Source organism: Panthera leo, chromosome A3, assembly GCF_018350215.1.
Source record: "Panthera leo isolate Ple1 chromosome A3, P.leo_Ple1_pat1.1, whole genome shotgun sequence".
Taxonomy (NCBI): Eukaryota; Metazoa; Chordata; class Mammalia; order Carnivora; family Felidae; genus Panthera; species Panthera leo.
Window position 1 is genome coordinate 67504851 of NC_056681.1, and position 18513 is coordinate 67523363.

General features: G+C 38.9%; 1 pseudogene; it reads right to left on the bottom strand.

The window, feature by feature from the left end:
- Window positions 1–6078: 6078 nt before the first annotated feature.
- Window positions 6079–6825, bottom strand: LOC122215228 (annotated as a pseudogene).
- Between the last annotated feature and the right edge of the window lie 11688 nt (window positions 6826–18513).

The window sequence follows — 18513 nt, forward strand, 5'->3', positions numbered from 1 at the left end:
CTCATCCTAACAAGTGCCCTCCTTAATGCCCATCATCCATTTAGCTCATCCCCCCACCCACCTCCCCTCTGTCAACCCTCAGTTTGCTCTGTATATTTAAGAGTCTCTTATGGTTCACTGGAGACTAATTTAGATTATAAATATGTAGAGAAAAAAATATCATTTTCATTGACCTTACTATATGCTTTATCTAGTATCAGCTTTTTCACTTTGCCAGGTGTTTGGGTTTTTTTTGTTTGTTTGTTTGTTTGTTTTTTGTCACTGAAGGCTTTTACAATCTAATTAAGGAGACAGGCCTAAAACATGATAAATTAGAGAAATAACACAACCAAAGATTTACTAAGCCAAGTGTTTTATAAATCTTATCTTGTTTAATCTTCACAAGAGGCAGATCCAGGATATGAACCCACTGTTATCTGACTATCAAAACTTTTCTTATCCTAAAATCATTATTTCCTGAACATTAGTCATTCATATTTTTCATATCTGAGTGTCACCTGTACTACGATTTCTTTGACATTTTTCTTCAAATTGTCCTCAGGGTTTTTTTTTTTAAGTTCATTTATTTATATTTTTTAGTAATCTCTACACCCAACGTGGGGCTTGAACTCATGCCCCAAGGTCTGGATCTGCATACTCTTCCAACTGAGCCAGCCCAGTGCCTGACTCCACTTTTTAATCTTAGTATTATTCGAATCTATCCATGAGATTAAAGGGTATATTAGATATGTATTTTTCCTAATTTACATTAAAATAAATATGTAACTATTTAAATAGAAAAAATATTTATCTGTGTGCCACCTAAAATTATATCAAGACTTCAGTGATAGTTGTACCACTCTTTGGAAAATATTACATGTTTTTTTTTTAACATTACATGTTTTTAGATCGGCAAAGATATTAAATATAGGAAAGCTCTAAACAATGCTATGGATTGTCCAAACGGAGAAAAGTCACTGCTGACTGCAGCTGAGTTCATCTGATTCTAATAACCACCCCCCCACCATGAATTATATTAGATATTTCAGTCTTGTGTTCAAATTTAGCCACTGATCTGATCTTTGTTACTAAACAGTGTAACTTGCCCGGCTGTGTTTCCTCACCTGTCCTAGAGCACATTGGATTAGATAAATTCTGAAGGTGAACATTCTATGAGCTAAAATCATCTGCATTATTTATTCATCTCTTCAGTTAGAAGACCCCTGTGTGCAGGGAGATCCCTATAATGTAGTATACACAATGACCACAGTAACTGTGAACATATTCAATTCCTTATTGAAGACTTTCAAATGATTTTTTGAAAAGAGCAAAATTACATTGATAGTTTTTTTTTTTACATAGGTTGTTAACAAGACATCCATTATTTATTTATTTATTTATTTATCTATCTATCTATTTATTTATTTATTTATTAAGTAGGTTTCATGCCTAATGTGGGGCTTGAACTCATGGCCCTAAAATTGAGAATCATATGCTCTACTGACTGAGCCAGCCAGACACCCTAACAAGACATTAAATAAAAATAAAAACACTAAAAATAAAGAGCTGGGCAAACATACCAAACAAACAAACAAACAAAAAACAAAAAAGAAGTAAGGTGATAAGATCAGTATCAGAGAAGACAGAATTTGAGGCAAAAAGGTAGGATAAAGAGGGATGTTTTATTTTTAAAAATGTATAGTCCACCAAGATGTTATAATAGGTTATAAATATTTGTGGACAAAATATATAAAGCAAAAATTGTTAGAAATACATAAAGAATTTGACAAAACTGCACTTATAATGGACATTTTAATATTCTTCTGTATTTATACAATACAAAGAACGAAATGAAATGAAGTTTGGATTACATATAGTTAGAAAGCTTGAATTAATAGATACACGTAGGACTTTGTATGCAACAAAAACCTCTATTCTTGTCAAAGAGAGATTTGAAAGGTAAAAATTACACTGTCAGTTTCTGACCACAGTGAAATAAAACAAGAAATTAAGAAGAAAAAACTTTCCTCCCATCAAATTAAATTACTTACAAATATTCATACAAATTAAATTTTTTTTAGTGTTTATTTTTGAGACAAAAAGAAAGAGAAAGGGACAGAGTGAGAGTGGGGGAGGGGTTGAGAGCGAGGGAGACACAAAATCTGAAGCAGGCTCCAGGCTCGGAGCTGTCAGCACAGAGCCCAACACTGGGCTTGAACTCATGGACTGCGAGATCACGACCTGAGTCAAAGTCGGACGCTCAGTCGACTGAGCCACCCAGGTGCCCCGAAATATTCATGCAAATTTAAATGAAAGAGGAAATCAAAACTGATATTATAATTTAGACATTAATACATTAAAATACACAGTAAAAGATGTATTCACAGGAAATTCATAAAATTAAATGTTTTTATTAATAAACACGAAATGTCGAAATAAAGAAGGTAGAAAGAACAACAAAATAATATGAAGGCAAAAGTAAGAATTGTTTTCTGCCTCTACCAAAGTAATTCAAAACTTTTTGCATTTAAAATAAATGTCAATTTAGCAGAATATAAGATCGGTCTCCATTTTCGAAGTAAAATAAGAAACTCAGGGGCGCCTGGGTGGCTCAGTCGGTTAAGCGTCCGACTTCGGCTCAGGTCACGATCTCGCGGCATGTGAGTTCAAGCCCCGTGTCGGGCTCTGTGCTGACTGCTCAGAGCCTGGAGCCTGTTTCAGATTCTGTGTCTCCCTCTCTCTCTGACCCTCCCCCGTTCATGCTCTGTCTCTCTCTGTCTCAAAAATAAATAAATGTTAAAAAAACATTAAAAAAAAAAAAAAAGAAACTCAAAGATCATCATTGTATGGGGACTACTTCACACTATGTCCCCCAAATTCTCCTGGGACATGAGTACTTTCACTTTCCTTTGCATCCAGATGTACACAAATGGAAACTTCAGAAACACTGGTCTCTTTCTTTCTTTTTTTTAAAAAAATTTTTAACATTGATTTGTTTTTGAGAGAGAGAGACAGAGTGCGGGCAGGGGAGGGGCAGAGAGAGAGGGACACAGAATCCGAAGCAGGCTTCAGTCTCTGAGCTGTCAGCACAGAGTCTGATGTGGAGCTCGAACGTATGCACTGTGAGATCATGACCTGAGCCAAAGTTGGACACTTAACCTACTGAGCTATCCAGGTGCCTCTCTTTCTTTCATTTTTTAAATATTTATTTTTATTTTGAGAAAGGGAGAGAGAGTGTGCAAGTGGAGGAGTGGTAGAGAGAGAGAGGGAGAGAGAATCCCAAGCAGGCTCTTGGATCCTGTGGTAAAACTGGCTCCTGTTAGATGATGCAGGACCTGTCAGAACCAGGGTAGAGGGTTGGGAGGTTGGGTCAGAATGGGGAAGGTGAAGACTGGGAATCTAGACAGACATTCAGGGATAGTTAGTTGAGACATGGACAGACATATGGCAATGTGTCTGTCAATTCACCCAAATGAAATTAGTAATCAGTTGACTTACAGATAGAATTAACAAGATACAAGAATCATCCAAACTGTCCTCTAAGGACTATCCTTTGTTGAAGGCCATGGCTCTTCCTATGCTCATCTCCACAAAAAGGTGCAGGTCCAGATAAGGACTGACAGTCTGCCGTAGCAGAATCAGGATCAGTGGTTGTTAGAGGATCAATAGGCAAGCAATTAGCCAAGATCTGAGTGCTAAAAACATCAGGAAGAACCTGCTAGCATGAATCAGGAACTGGATTTTACAAGGGATTATTGCAGAGCTGGGGCTGAAGAGCTGTACGATACAGCATTTATCAGACAAGAACTAGGTCACAAGGAAACATGGAGTACAGAATTAAAGAAAAGAAACCTTCCAGGCCTACTTCACATTGAATCACTCAGACCCAGGGCTCCTGCTCACCTTGTCTTGGCCTTGGATGGTGGCTCCAGAGTACATAGTGCAGATGAACCTGTAGGCAGGAGTTCCAGAGATTATGAGGTAAGGGTAGCAGTACTGTAAGGTCAGGGTCTTAAATGTGTTCAATTGTGTGAGCTTCTCAGATAGCATCTGTATTTCCTAGATAAGTCTAGTTGCTGAACTGAGCTCTGTCTCTGGGTGACACTTCTTGTGGTATGTGGGAGGATTCCGCATACCCCTGGCCTCTTCCAGGAGCTGACTTGTAAGCAACATTCAGATCTTAATAGATGTCATTTCCTCCCTGACCCCAGAACTCTACTAGGTGTCCCTCTTGTGTGCTCCCTTAACACCCTGACATGGCACTATCACACTGTGACATAGTGGCCTGTTTTCTGCTGCATAGGCTACATTGTTTGCATTTAACTATTGTAAATTAGTGTACCAATGAGTCTGAATGTGATATCCTTTGTATAGCTGTGTAATGTTGAGATTACTTATGAAAATGCCTAAATGAAACTTTTCACCCTTGGATATTATATGGAAAGTAACTGACCCATTGTCTAATTTGTGTGGTGTCAAACCGCACCCAGTGTTTAAACCAATCCCAAGGGGAGCCTGGACAGTCAAAATATCACAGCAGGGTAGGACTGCCAAAAGGGAAATTTATAGCTAAATGCCTATATTAGAAAAGAAGAAAGATCAAATCAATTACTTAACTTCCACCTTAAGAAACTAGAAAAGGAAAAGTGAACTAAACCCAAAGGAAGTGGGAGAAATGGAATAATAAAGATAAGAGTGAAAATAATATAGAAAACCAATAGAAAAATGTAACAAAGTGAAAAATTGTTTCTATGAAAACATCAAGAAAATAGACAAACTTTTACCTTGACCAAGAAAAAAAAGAGAGAAGACAGACGTGACTGAAATCAGGAATGAAATAGGAATATTGCTACCAACCTCACAGAAATTAAAAGAATTATAAGGAAATATTTGAACAATGTATGCCAATAAATTAGGTAACTTAGATGACATGGAAACTTCCCTAGAAAGACAAAAATTACTGAAACTGACTCAAGTAGAAAATAGAAAATATGTGTGTGTACATAAACATTTTTTCTGGAAGAGTATTTTGTTAGAGCAGTTTTAGGTTCACAGCAGAATTGAGAGAAAGTGCCAGAGATTTCCCATATGCTCTCCGCCCCCACACATGCACAGCCTCCCCCATTATCACCAAACCCCCAGCAGCAGACATTTGTGACAACTGTTGACCTACATTAATACATCACAAACACCCAAAGTCCATAGTTTACATTAGGGCTCCCTCTTGGTTACCTTCTATAGGTTTGGATAAGTTCATGACGACATGTTGCCATCATTATAGTATCATGCAGAGTATCTTCACTGCCTCCCCAAATCCTCTGTGCCCTGCTTATTAATCCCTCTCTCCCACCTAATCCCTGGAAACCTTTGATCTTTTTACTGTGTCCATAGTTTTGCCTTTTCCAGAATGTACTGTTGTTGGAATCATACAGTATATAGCTTTTTCTGTGCTTCTTTCCCTTGTTAATACACATTTAAGCTTCTTCCATGTCTTTTCAAGGGTTGACAGATCATTCTTTTTGGTGCTGAATAATATTCCATTGTTTACTCACCCATTCACCTGCTGAAGGACATCTTGTTTGCTTCCAAGTTTTGGCAATCATAAGTAAAGCTGCTATAAACATTCATATGCAGGTTTTTGTGTGGATATAAGTTTCTATCTCCTATGGGTAAATACCAAGGAGCTCAAGTGTAAGATCATATGGGACAAGTATGTTTAGTTTGGTAAGAAACCCCCTGTCTTCTGAAGTTGCTGTCCCATTTTGTATTCCCACCAGCAATGTATGAGAGTTCCTGTTGTTCCACATCCTCACCAGCATTTGCTGTTGTCAGTGTTCCAGATTTGGTCATTCTAATAGGGGGGTAGTGGTATCTCATTGTTTTTGGTTTTGTTTCGTTTTATTTTACAGGTAATACTCAAACTTTAATGTAAATATAATGTACTTTAAAAAATCAAGATACTGTACAATTTTTCAGAAATCATTTACTCATATGCTGCTCCTTGGTTAGATTTCAGAACTACCCAAAAACTTTAAGGGTAGACTGAAGGGGAAAAAAAGTAGATTCTTTCTCTCTCGGTAGCCTTTTTACATTTATTTCTCACATTCTTCCTACACATTCAGGCCTATAAGCCTTGCCCCAGTACTACCTCTTCTGGATCAAGTCATCTGGGCTCAGGCCTTTCTGTCTCCCCTGCATGCTGGCAGTGGCTATGTGCTCAAAGGTCCCGGGGTTTTAGTTGTTCTGTTCTGGTTCCTCTTGATCTTTTTGGATCCTCTCTAGAGTCTCATGGCTCATGGCCTGTGCTGGGAAGGACAGCTTGTGGCCAACCTGGTTGAGGAAAGCTTGTGCCTCTTTGAATCCACAACACCCACCCATTTCTACTGTGAGACGGCCAGCCTTCACAGAGTCATGTAGTGATCCCCCCATGCGCTGTCCCATACCCTTGTGTGTGGTGGGCTTGAAAGGCGCTGGTACTCTCTATAAGGCAAACTGTGTTCTTGGGGTCCATAGAGTGGTTGATTGTCAGGTGCATCATTTCAAAATGCCCCCAGTGGAGGTAACCACCACCCAGTGCCAAGATTGCAAAAATGCCTTCTGTGAATTCAGTAGCTTCAATAGAAGGTCCCCATATGTCACTCGAGTATTTGGGTTCTCTTCTCATTTTTGGCACAGGGGTGCCCTTTCAATAAATCTAAGCATGGGCTTTTCAGGAATGGAAACATCCTTAAAAGTTGGCACCAGGAGCAGAGTCTTTAGGCCAGCACAGGCAGGCGGAGCTGCTCAAGAATCTGACAGTGGTGCTCACATGAATGGCACCTGGGCACAAGCCAGCAGCCACCACATGGCCATGGCCACCACCGCAACCACCTCCACTGGGCACGGAGGGCAGCACCCTAGTGCCACACTGGAATCAGCTCAGGGCTGCCAGTATCTCACTGTTTTAATTTGCATTTCCTGATGTCACATGATGTTGAGCCTCTTTTCATATACTTATTTGCAATCTTCTTGGAGGAGGTGGCTGTTAAGGTCTTTGGCCCATTTTTTTAATCAGTTGTTTGCATTCTTACTAAATTTTAAGAGTTTTCTCTGTATTTTTTTGCACATTATTTATATTTTGATTAAAAGTTAATATTTTAGCCACTTGTTTAAGACAATATGAGATAATATCTATTGGCCTACTATTGACATATTTTTATTTTTATTTATTTATTTATTTTTAATTTATTTATTGTTTAATTTACATCCAAGTTAGTTGGCATATGGTGCAACAATGATTTCAGGAGTAGATTCCTTAATTCCCCTTGCCCATTTAGCCCATCCTCCCCTCCCACAACACCTCCAGCAACCCTTTGTTTGTTCTCTATATTTAAAAGTCTTTTATGTTTTGTCCCCCTCCCAGTTTTTATATTATTGTTGCTTCCCTTCCCTTGTGTTCATCTGTTTTGTATCTTAAATTCCTCACGAGTGAAGTCATATGATATTTGTCTTTCTCTGACTAATTTCACTTAGCCTAATACCCTCTAGTTCCATCCACATAGTTGCAAATGGCAAGATTTCATTCTTTTTGATTGCCAAGTAATACTTCATTGTATATATATGTACCACATCTTCTTTATCCATTCATCTGTTGATGGACATTTGGGCTCTTTCCATACTTTGACTATTGTTGATAGTGCTACTATAAACATTGGGATTCATGTGCCCCTTTGAAACAGCACACCTGTACCCCTTGGATAAATACCTAGTAGTGCAATTTCTGGGTCATAGGGTAGTTCTATTTTTAATTTTTTGAGGAACCTCCATACTGTTTTCAAGAGTGACTGCACCAGTTTGCACTCCCACCAGCAGTGTGAAAGAGATCCTCTTCTCCACATCCTCACCAACATCTGTTCTGTTGTTGCCTGAGCTGTTAATGTTACCATTCTGACAAGTGTGAGGAGGTACCTCAATGTGGTTTTGATTTGTATTTCCCTGATGATGAGTGATGTGGAGCATTTTTTCATGTGTCAGTTGGCCATCTGGATGTCTTCTTTGGAGAAGTGTCTATTCATGTCTTTTGTCCATTCCTTCACTGGATTATTTGTTTTTTGGGTGTTGAGTTTGTTAAGTTCTTTGTAGATTTTGGATACTAACCCTTTATCTGATACGTCGTTTGCAAATATCTTCTCTCATTCTGTCGGTTGCCTTTTAGTTTTGCTGACTGTTTCCTTTGCTGTGCAGAAGTTTTTTTTATTTTGATGAGGTCCCAATAGTTCATTTTTTCTTTTGTTTCCCTTGCCTCTGGAGACGTGTTGAGTAAGAAGTTGCAGCGGCCAAGTTCAAAGAGGTTTTTTCCTGCTTTCTCCTCTAGGATTTTGATAGCTTCCTGTGTTACTTTTAGATCTTTCATCCATTTTGAGTTTATTTTTGTGTATGGTGTAAGAAAGTGGTCTAGGTTCTTTTTTCTGCATGTCACTGTCCAGTTTTCCCAGCACCATTTACTGAAGAGACTGTCTTTTTTCCATTGGATATTCTTTCCTGTTTTGTCAAAGATTAGCTGGCCATACGTCTGTGGGTCCATTTCTGGGTTCTTCATTCTGTTCCATTGATTTGAGTGTCTGTTCTTGCGCATGTACCATACTGTCTTGATGATTACAGCTTCGTAATATATCTTGAAGTATGGGTTTGTGATGCCTCCAGCTTCAGTTTTGTTTTTCAGGATTGCTTTGGTTATTCAGGGTCTTTTCTGGCTCCATACAAATTTTAAGATTGTTTGTTCTAGCTCTGTGAAGAATGCTGGCATTATTTTGATAGGGATTGCATTGAATATGTAGATTGCTTTGGGTAGTATTGACATTTTAATAATATTTGTTCTTCCTATTCAGGAGCATGGAATATTTCTCCATTTTTTTGTGTCTTCTTCAATTTCTTTCATAAGCTTTCTATAGTTCTCAGTGTATAGATTTTTCACCTCTTTGGTTATGTTTACTCCTAGGTATTTTATGGTTTATGGTGCAATTGTAAATGGGATCGATTCCTTGATTTCTCTTTCTGTTGCTTCATTATTAGTGTATAGGAATGCAACCAATTTCTGTGTATTGATTTTATATTCTGTGACTTTGCTGAATTCATAGATCAGTTCTAGCAGTTTTTTGGTGGAATCTTTTGGATTTTCCATGTAGAGTATCATGTCATTTGCGAAGAGTGAAAGTATGACTTCCTCCTGGCTGATTTGGATGCCTTTTATTCCTTTGTGTTATCTGATTGCTGAGGCTAAGACTTCCAATACTATGTTGAATAACAGTGGCAAGAGTGTACATCCCTGTCATGTTCCTGACCTTAGGGAGAAAGTTCTCAGTTTTTCCCCATTGAGGATGATATTAGCAGTGGGTCTTTCATATATGGCTTTTATGATCTTGAGGTACGATCCTTCTATACTAACTTTCTTGAGGGTTTTTATCAAGAAAGGATGCTGTATTTTGTCAAATGTTTTCTCTGCATCTATTGAGAGGATCATGTGGTTCTTGTCCTTTCTTTTATTGATGTGATGAATCTCATTAATTGTTTTGTGTATATTGAACCAGCCCTGCATCCCAGATATAAATCCCACTAGGCAGTGGTGAATAATTTTTTTAATGTACTGTTGAATCCAGTTGGCTAGTAGCTTGTTGAGGATTTTTGCATGTATGTTCATCAGGGAAATTGGTCTATAGTTCTTTTTAGTGGGGTCTTTGGTTTTGGAAGCAAGGTAATGCTGGCTTCATAGAAAGAGTTTGGAAGTTTTCCTTCCATTTCTATTTTTTGGAACAGCTTCAAGAGAATAGGTGTTAACTCTGTTTTAAATGTTTGGTAGAATTCCCCTGTAATGCCATCTGGTCCTGGGCTCTTGTTTTGGGGAGATTTTTTGATACTAATTCAATTTCTTTACTGGTTATGGGTCTGTTCAAATTTTCTATTTCTTATTGTTTCAGTTTTGCTAGTTCATAGGTTTCTAGGAATTTGTCCATTTCTTCCAGATTGCCCATTTTATTGGTGTATAATTGCTCATAATGTTCTTTTATTATTTTTGCTGAGTTGGTTGTGATCTCTCCTCTTTCATTATTGATTTTATTTATTTGGGTCCTTTCCTTTTTCTTTTGATCAAACTGGCTACAGGTTTATCAGTTTTGCTAATTCTTTCAAAGAACAAGCTTCTAGTTTCATTGATCTGTTCTACTGTTTGTTTAGTTTTGATAGCATTGATTTTTGCTCTAATCTTTATTACTTCCCGTCTTCTGCTAGTTTTGGGTTTTATTTGCTGTTCTTTTTTCTAGTTCTTTGAGGTGTAAGATTAAGTTGTGTATCTGAGACCTTTCTTCCTTCTTTAGGAAGGCCTGGATTTCTATATACTTCCCTCTTATGACCATCTTTGGTGCATCCCAAAGGTTTTGGGCTGTGGTGTTATCATTTTTATTGGCTTCCATGTACTTTTTAATTTCCTCTTTGACTTTTTGGTTAGCCCATTCATTCTTTAGTGGGATGTTCTTTAGTCTCCAAGTATTTGTTATCTTTCCAAATTTTTTCTTGTGGTTGACTTGGAGTTTCATAGTGTTGTGGTCTGAAAATATGCACAGTATGATCTCAGTCTTTTTGTACTTACTTATGGCTGATTTGTGTCCCAGTATGTGATCTATTCTGGAGAATGTTCCATGTGCACTCAAGAAGAACGTGTATACTGCTGCGTTAGGATGAAATGTTCTGAATATATCTGTTAAGTCCATTCGGTCCAGTATGTCATTCAAAGCCATTGTTTCCTTGTTGATTTTTTGATTAGATGATCTGTCCATTGTTGTAAGTGGTGTGTTGTAGTCCCCTACTATTATGGTATTGTTATCAATGACTTTCTTTATGTTTGTGATTAATTGATTTATATATTTGGGTGTACCACGTTGGATCATAAGTGTCTTTAATTGTTAGGTCTTCTTCGTGGATAGGCCCTTTAATTATGATATAATGCCCTTCTTCATCTCTTGTTACAGTCTTTATTTTAAAATCTAGATTGTTTGTTATAAGTGTGGCTACTCCGGCTTTCTTTTGGCAACCATTAGCTTGATAGATGGTTCTCTATCCCCTTATTTTCAATCTGAAGGTGTCTTTAGGTCTAAAATGGGTCTCTTGTAAACAGCATTTTCTTATCCATTCTGTTACCTTATGTCTTTTGATTAGAGTGTTTAGACCATTGACGTTTAGAGTGAGTACTGAAAGATATGAACTTATTGCCATTATGTTGCCTGTAGAGTTGGAGTTTCTACTGGTGTTCTCTGGTCCTTTCTAGTCTTTGTTGCGCTTAGTCTTTTTAGGTTTTTGGGGTTTTTTTTCCATCTTTTCTCCCCTCAGAGAGTCCCCCTTATAATTTCTTGCAGGGCTTGTCTAGTGCTCATGAAGTCCTTTAATTTTTGTTTGTCTGGGAAACTTTTTATCGCTCCTTCTATTTTGAATGACAGCCTTGCTGGATAAAGAATTCTTGGCTGCATAGTTTTCTGATTCAGCACATTGAATATATCCTTTGCTTTTTTCTGACCTGACACGTTTCTGTAGATAGGTCTGCTGCAAACCTGATCTGTCTTCCCTTATAGGTTAAGGACTTTTTTTCCCTTGCTGCTTTCATGATTCTTTCCTTGCCTGAGTATTTTGTGAATTTGACTATGATATGCCTTGCCGATTGTTGGTTTTTGTTGAATCTAATGGGAGTCCTCTGTGCTTCCTAGAGTTTGATGTCTGTGTCTTTCTCCAGGTTATGAAAGTTTTCTGCTACAATTTCTTCATATAAATTTTCTACCCCTTTTTCTCTCTCTTCATCTTCTGGGACCCCTATGATTCTGATGTTATTCCTTTTTAATGAGTCACTGAGTTCTCTGATATTTATTTCATGCTCTTTTGCCTTAGTCTCCTTCTTTTTTTCTGCTTCATTATTCCACCTAAGTTTGTCCTCTATATCACTGATTCGCTGCTCTGCCTTATGCATCCTTGCTGCTATGGCATCCATTCAAGATTGCAGCTCAGTTATAGCATTTTTTATTTCATCCAGACTAGGTTTTACTTCTTTTATCTCCACAAAAAGGGATTCTAATCTATTTTCAACCCCAGCTGTGATTCTTATTATCGTAATTCTAAATTCTGGTTCAGAGATCTAGCTTATATCTGTGTTGATTAAGTCCCTGGCTGTCATTTCCTCCTGTTCTCTCTTTTGGGGAAAATTCCTTTGTTTCATCCTTTTAGAGGAAGAAAAGGAATTAATAAAGTAAAAAAAATTTTTTTAATTAAAAAATTAAAAACAACACAAGGAAATAAAATAAAATATACTAGATCCTAGGTGTGTTTTGGTGTGGTTGTTGAAAGAAGCTTGACAGATTAGAGAAAAAAGGGAAAGATAAGAAAAGAAAAAGAAAAAAAAGGGAAAACATTTGAAAATTTAAAAAAATGAATACAATAAAATAGAATAAAATGAAATGATGAAAGTAAAATAGGATTTTAGAAATTTACAAAAAAGAAAAAATAGAGTAGAAAAAAATTAAAGAAAAATCTTTTTAATAAAAATGGAAAATAAAAATAGATTTTTTTCTTTCTGCATTCAAGAATAAGAAAAGAAAAAAAAGAAGAAAAATTGGATAAAAAGGCCAGAAAACAGAATGAAGTATGATTGAAATTACATCTGGTTTCCCATAGAAGTCAAACTATGAAGCATTTTAGTCTGTAAACTAAGCAGGTGGAGAGACGTGTGTTTGTCAAGAGTGTTATTGGCACAGTTGGGCAGAGTCTAGTGTAACACTCTGTTCTCCACTAGATGGTGCTGCTTAGCTTACTGGGGTGGATTGCTGTGGCACATGTAGGCATGTATGCACGTGTGTGGGACGAGTGAAAATGGCATCACCCAGCTACCCAGTCTCTAGTATCAGAACTCTGTGCTCTCCACGACTGGCAATCAAGCACCCCTCCTTTGTCTCCAGCTTCCATCCACTCCCCACTTCTACACTGTCTGTGACCAAGCCATTAGGCGGCACCTTCCTCCTGAGTTTTATCTCAGATGTGGCTGTGTTTCCCAACCCCTCACTTCTGAGGGACTATGTCTTTGACCCATTCGGACCCTCTTGGGGAGGGTCTTGCTGAGCAATGGCCAGGTGCTGGCCCAGCGCCAAGAACAGTTCACCAGACTGTGCTGCTGTTGATGCCCAGAGACAGCAGCTGGGTGCCAGCCCGCCCCAGAAAAAGTTCACGCAATCTTGTACCAGCAGCATTTCAGGGTTTATGGAAAATCACAACACGCATCCGGCACCAGGCTTCCCTCTTCATGTCCTTGTCCCAGCACCAGTGAATGTGGTTGTTCTCCAGGGTCTGCTGGGACCTTTGCCTATGGGATGGCTGCACAGCCTCCACCAAATGTACTCCCAGCAGGGAAATGCCTCTCCCTGTGTGGCCCTTGGATCCCTCAGACCTCAATCTCTGCTCTTGGGGATTCACCCTTCCCACCAGAGAACCACCAGGTATCGAGCTGCAGAGTTTCAGACTCTGTGCTCCCCCTGTTTATAGAGTCTTAATGGAATTTAAACCCTCTCCTTTCTCCTTTCTCCCTTTTTTGTTCAGTTCCTGCGTCTGTTTCCACTTTTCCACTTTCTCTCCAGCTGCTTTTTTTTTTTTTTTTTTTTGGCAGGGGGTGTTTTTCCCGTACTAACCCCTTGTCTCCATCTTCTCTCCACATACAAAAACAGCTCCCTGCCCTCCATGGCTTCTCTCTCCCCCACTTCCCCTCTCTGTGCCATGTACCTGATGAGTTCTGTGGTTCAGGTTGTGCAGATTGTGGTGTTAATCCTCAAATCAGTTTTCTCGGTGTGCAAGATGGTTTAGTGTGGATCTGGCTGCATTTCAGAGACCAGAGAGGCAAAAAAACAAAAACAAAAACAAAAACAAAAAAAAACTTCCATGCTGTTCTGCCATCTTGGCTGGAGTTTTCTGTATATTTTGGATAACAATCCTTTATCAGATGTATCGTTTGCCTATTTTCTCCCTGTCTGTAGCTTGTCTTCTCATTCTTTTTGACACTGTCTTTTGCAGAACAGAAGGTGTTAATTTTAATGAAGTCCAGCTTGTTAATGATTTCTTTCATGGGGTTGTATCTAATTTTAGTATATGTGCTGCCGAAGCGAGCACTCATGGGGTTGTATCTAAAAGTCATCACTGTACCCAAGGCCATCCAGGTTTTCTCCTGTGTTTTCTTCTAGGAGTTTTACAGCTTTGTGTTTTACATTTGGGCCTGTGGCCCATTTTGAATTAATTTTTGTGAAGAGCGTGTTATCTATTTCTAGGGTTTTTTGGTGTGTGTGTATGTTTTGCATGTGGAAAATATTTTCCTTTTAAGATAGTTTTACATGTTCAATGAAGGTACAGAAGAAGTATAGATAAGCAAAAGAGGAAATATCTGAAGATAACTGATACCATCTTGAAGTGAAACCTTCAGACATGTGCACACATGTATGAATGTAACAAGATGTTAAAATGGGGCTCTTTGTACTTACTTTTGGCTGAAGCCCTAAAAGCTGGTAACAATAGACACCCAAGGACCACATATCCCAAATATCCTAACTGAGATGCTGTGACTCCTATTCAACTGATACAGGGTAGGCAGAGAGATTATGAAGCAGGTTCTGCCAGATTGAGCAATCACCCTACTAGCTTGTAGCAGTGAGGGCTGAACTGCAGTGAGAGAAAATTCCATGGAGAGCCTTGTTGGTGGCCTGGGTCCCATGCCACCCCTCCCAGGGGGAGAGGAGTGCATCCCTTCATCCCAAGCCAAGTGAAAGACCCTTCTGGAGACCCACTCAGAGAACTCAGAGAGCTAGATGTGTGCCTCTTAGAGTTTAGGGACTGGTATCTGCCTTTTACCAAGAGATGCCCATAGGTAAGAGATTATAGTTTGTAGCTAAGCCTAAGTCTGCCCAACAGAAAGGAGAAAGGACTGCCCTTCCTCAGTAGCAGGCAAAGATATGTGAGCATCACCAGGGGCCATGGAATGTGAGGAGGGAGCTGGCCTGGGTTGTTTTAAAAGGGAACAACACCACGGGACTCCTGAGTGGGAGGGAAAAGGGCCCAAAGGAGAAAGTTAGCATGGCCAGACCACATGGGCTGAGGGAAGAACTGGAAGCTTCCAGCTGCGAGAGAGGTGGCACGCTCCACAAAGAATCTTGGGAACAGCCTGCAAAAGCACCTGCGAGAGAAAGAGGCTGCAAAGGTGCATGTGGCACACCCACAGGAGCCAGTGTTGGTCCAGGACTGTGCCTGCCATTGAGGACTGCCCTTTCTGCAGTCCCATCCCAGGGGCTCAGCCTTGGAGGGGTGGAAGGCAAAGGGAAGAGGAGCGGCTATGAGAAGGAAGACACAACGACTAACCCTTCCAGAATTCCAAGCTCACAGCAGCTCTGCCTGGAGAAATTTCCCTTCAACTAGAGAGAAGTTCAGATTGCACTGGATGCTTTAATTACTGAAGTAAGACTGCCCAACTGACTGAAAGGACCCAGAAAAACTTTGAGACCTCCATGAAATTTCATCCATGGGCCACAAAAGGACAAATCCAGAAAGCGGGTTTGAAGTAAATGTGGGAGAAAGAACACAGTTGCTTTATTATTGCACTTGTGCCCATGTTGTTCAACAAAATAGTAATGAACATGAAAATTATTTTTTAAGTATATTTATTTATTTATTGTGAGAGATAGAGTGCACAAGTGCAAGTGGGTGAGGGGCAGAGGGAGAGAATTCTAAGCAGGCTCTGTCAGCATGGGGCTCAAACCCACAAACCCATGAGATCATGACCTGAGCTAAAATCAAGAGTTGGACGCTTAATTGACTGAGCCACCCAGGTACCCCTAAAAATCATTTTTAAATAATCATTGGATCATATTGGGTTCTTATATAAATAAAATGACTAATACATGTAGAGCTCCTAGTACATAATAAATGCATTAATGTGTTATCTATTATTATTAATAATAGTGATTTTTTAACCTTCCTTTTTTCATTTAATGGTATCCTAAATATATTTTCACATCAATAAATACAATTACCAGACTGTGAGATCTGCATTGTCTGTTTATTCACTAATGTATCCTTCTATTTACAACAGTGCCTGGCACATAGCAAATAATCAATACATAATTGCTAAATGAATTATTTCAAGTGTCTGCAGTGTTGTTGCATGGAATGTACTATAGTTACTGATCTTTTATTATTGGTTAGAAAACATTGGAAACAACCCTATCTAGGTATTTTCCAGTCTTTCATGGTTATAAACTAGCCTCTCACAAATATCCTTGGTTTTGTATCTTTGTGTAGATCCTTACTTATTTTCTTGGTATAAATTCTTAGAAGAGGAATTACAGGGTCAAAGGGTATAAATGTTTCATTAAAACCTTGAAAATTGTTGCCAAATTGCCCTCTGGAGGGATTTTGAGGCTAAGAAAGAACTAGGAATTTCCAAGTACAGAGATTTTTTTTTTTTTAATCTTTGCATATCTCTGGATATTTCCCAGTTCCAAGAGTTTTGGCATGGCTTCAACACAAGAAGAGTTTCTTCAAGGTTGAAAATAAAAACATATTTCAGGAACTTATTCTAGGGCATAGTTGACTGAGTGAAATGGAAGGAAAAACAGAACATTTGCCAATAGAAGCGTGGTGAGTAACTCCTCAGCCCAGGAAGCCTCAGCTTGGAAGAGAACAGATTCGTCTCCAAGCATCACAGTGAAGAATTACAAGTCAAAATACAACTATTTATTGAGCACCTACTAAGTATGGCATTGCACTGACCACTTTGGAGTGCAGTGGCCTGGCTCTGCCACCCTCCCATCCCCTCCCACCGTCCCCCGTGCCTGGACTATAAGCTCTCCTGGGAAGAATGTTTGTTGACTTCATCTTGCATCCCTGGCACACAGCAGGAGAAAGGCAGTAGATGCAGTACATATTTGTGAGACTGAACAAAACTCTTCTAGGAAAATTCTAGAGGGATTGGCACAAACTTTGGAAAACAAACTTACACACATATACTTGAATAACTAATATCAAATGTGAGACACCAAACCACTGTCATCTTGAGCTCTCATACTAGAAGCTCAGGCAGATTTTAGGTTCTGAGCCCTTTCTCAGATTGATCTGCTGTCCCCAGATTTGTTCAGTACTAGGGTCTAGTCAGAACTGATCATCGTAATGAAGCTTCACTCTGCTCCCTTGTGTGAAATAGCAAACAAAAATTGAAGCCATTAAAAGCTTGAGACCTTGAGCCAAACAAATCAAAAGGTTGAATACCTCTCCTAGGACCTGTGTGTTGAATGTGCATTTGGTAGGTTCCCTGGATACTGTCAATGGGTAAAGCAATATGGTAGAAATGGCTGGCTGCCTACCCAATGTTTATTCACTCCTGCTTTCTACTGTAGAACCCGATATTATTTGAGACAGCAAAGCACCTAGCTAAAAAACTACATTTCCAGGCCTGCTTTGAGGACAAGGGTAGCCAGTGAGATATAAAGGGAGTTGCTGGGTGGGACTTCTAGCAACATTCCTAAAGGAGACTTATCCATCTTCCTGACTTCCTCCCTTCTTTCTTCTTCATACCCAGATCACAGACACAATAACTGGAGCTCCAGCAGCCATTTTGCTTGAGGATGTTAAAACAGAAAGGGTAGGAGACTTGAACAGACCAGCCCAAGACTGCCTGCTTCCAAATTTATTTTACTTTAGAGAGAAGCGAACCCCAATACTGTCACTTGAGGACTCTTCACTAGAGGCCAAAGGTAATTGTCAGTGGAATGACTTTCTATGGGGTGAAGGGCACAGTATTACCCCATAGGAGCATTTTGGAAATTTGGGGATATATTTTTTATTGTCACAATAAATGGCACTACTTGTATTTAGTAGACAAGAGCCTGACATGTCTTGTCCCAGGTATTCATGTAGATTTAAAACAACAACAATAAAATGTTTATAATTACCTGCATCTTAAACATAATTATATTTTACAAATAAATAAAATGTATTTTTTGCATGGTTTCTGACATGCCCAATTTTCCAGGAATGCAACTGCCAAGTAAAATAAGAGTTTTGTACTGGTTTTTTGAACTTTACAAAGATTTGTTCACTATTTGCAAAATTACATCACCAATAGCAACACTCATTGCATGCAATGTAACACATGATATTGATCTAAGTTTATAGTTGTCCCATTCATGGTGAATGTACGAATAATTACAGCACTGACTCCTTTGTTTTATCTTCTAAAGTAGTTGGGCCCAAGCATTTCCATGCTGAAATACATATTAATTTATTACAAATAACCTCCTTTTTATTTCCCTTTGAACCTTTCCAGTCAAGGCATTATGCCAATTTTACTTTTGAGAAGGTCATAGTATCTATACATTTCACATCAGGATCATAAAGTGCGTTCCAATAAGTGGGGAGGAGGGAACTGGTCTTGACAGTGCTTGTTGTCCTCACTGATGAGACTCCTACACACTCAGCCTCCATCTGCCTTCTTTG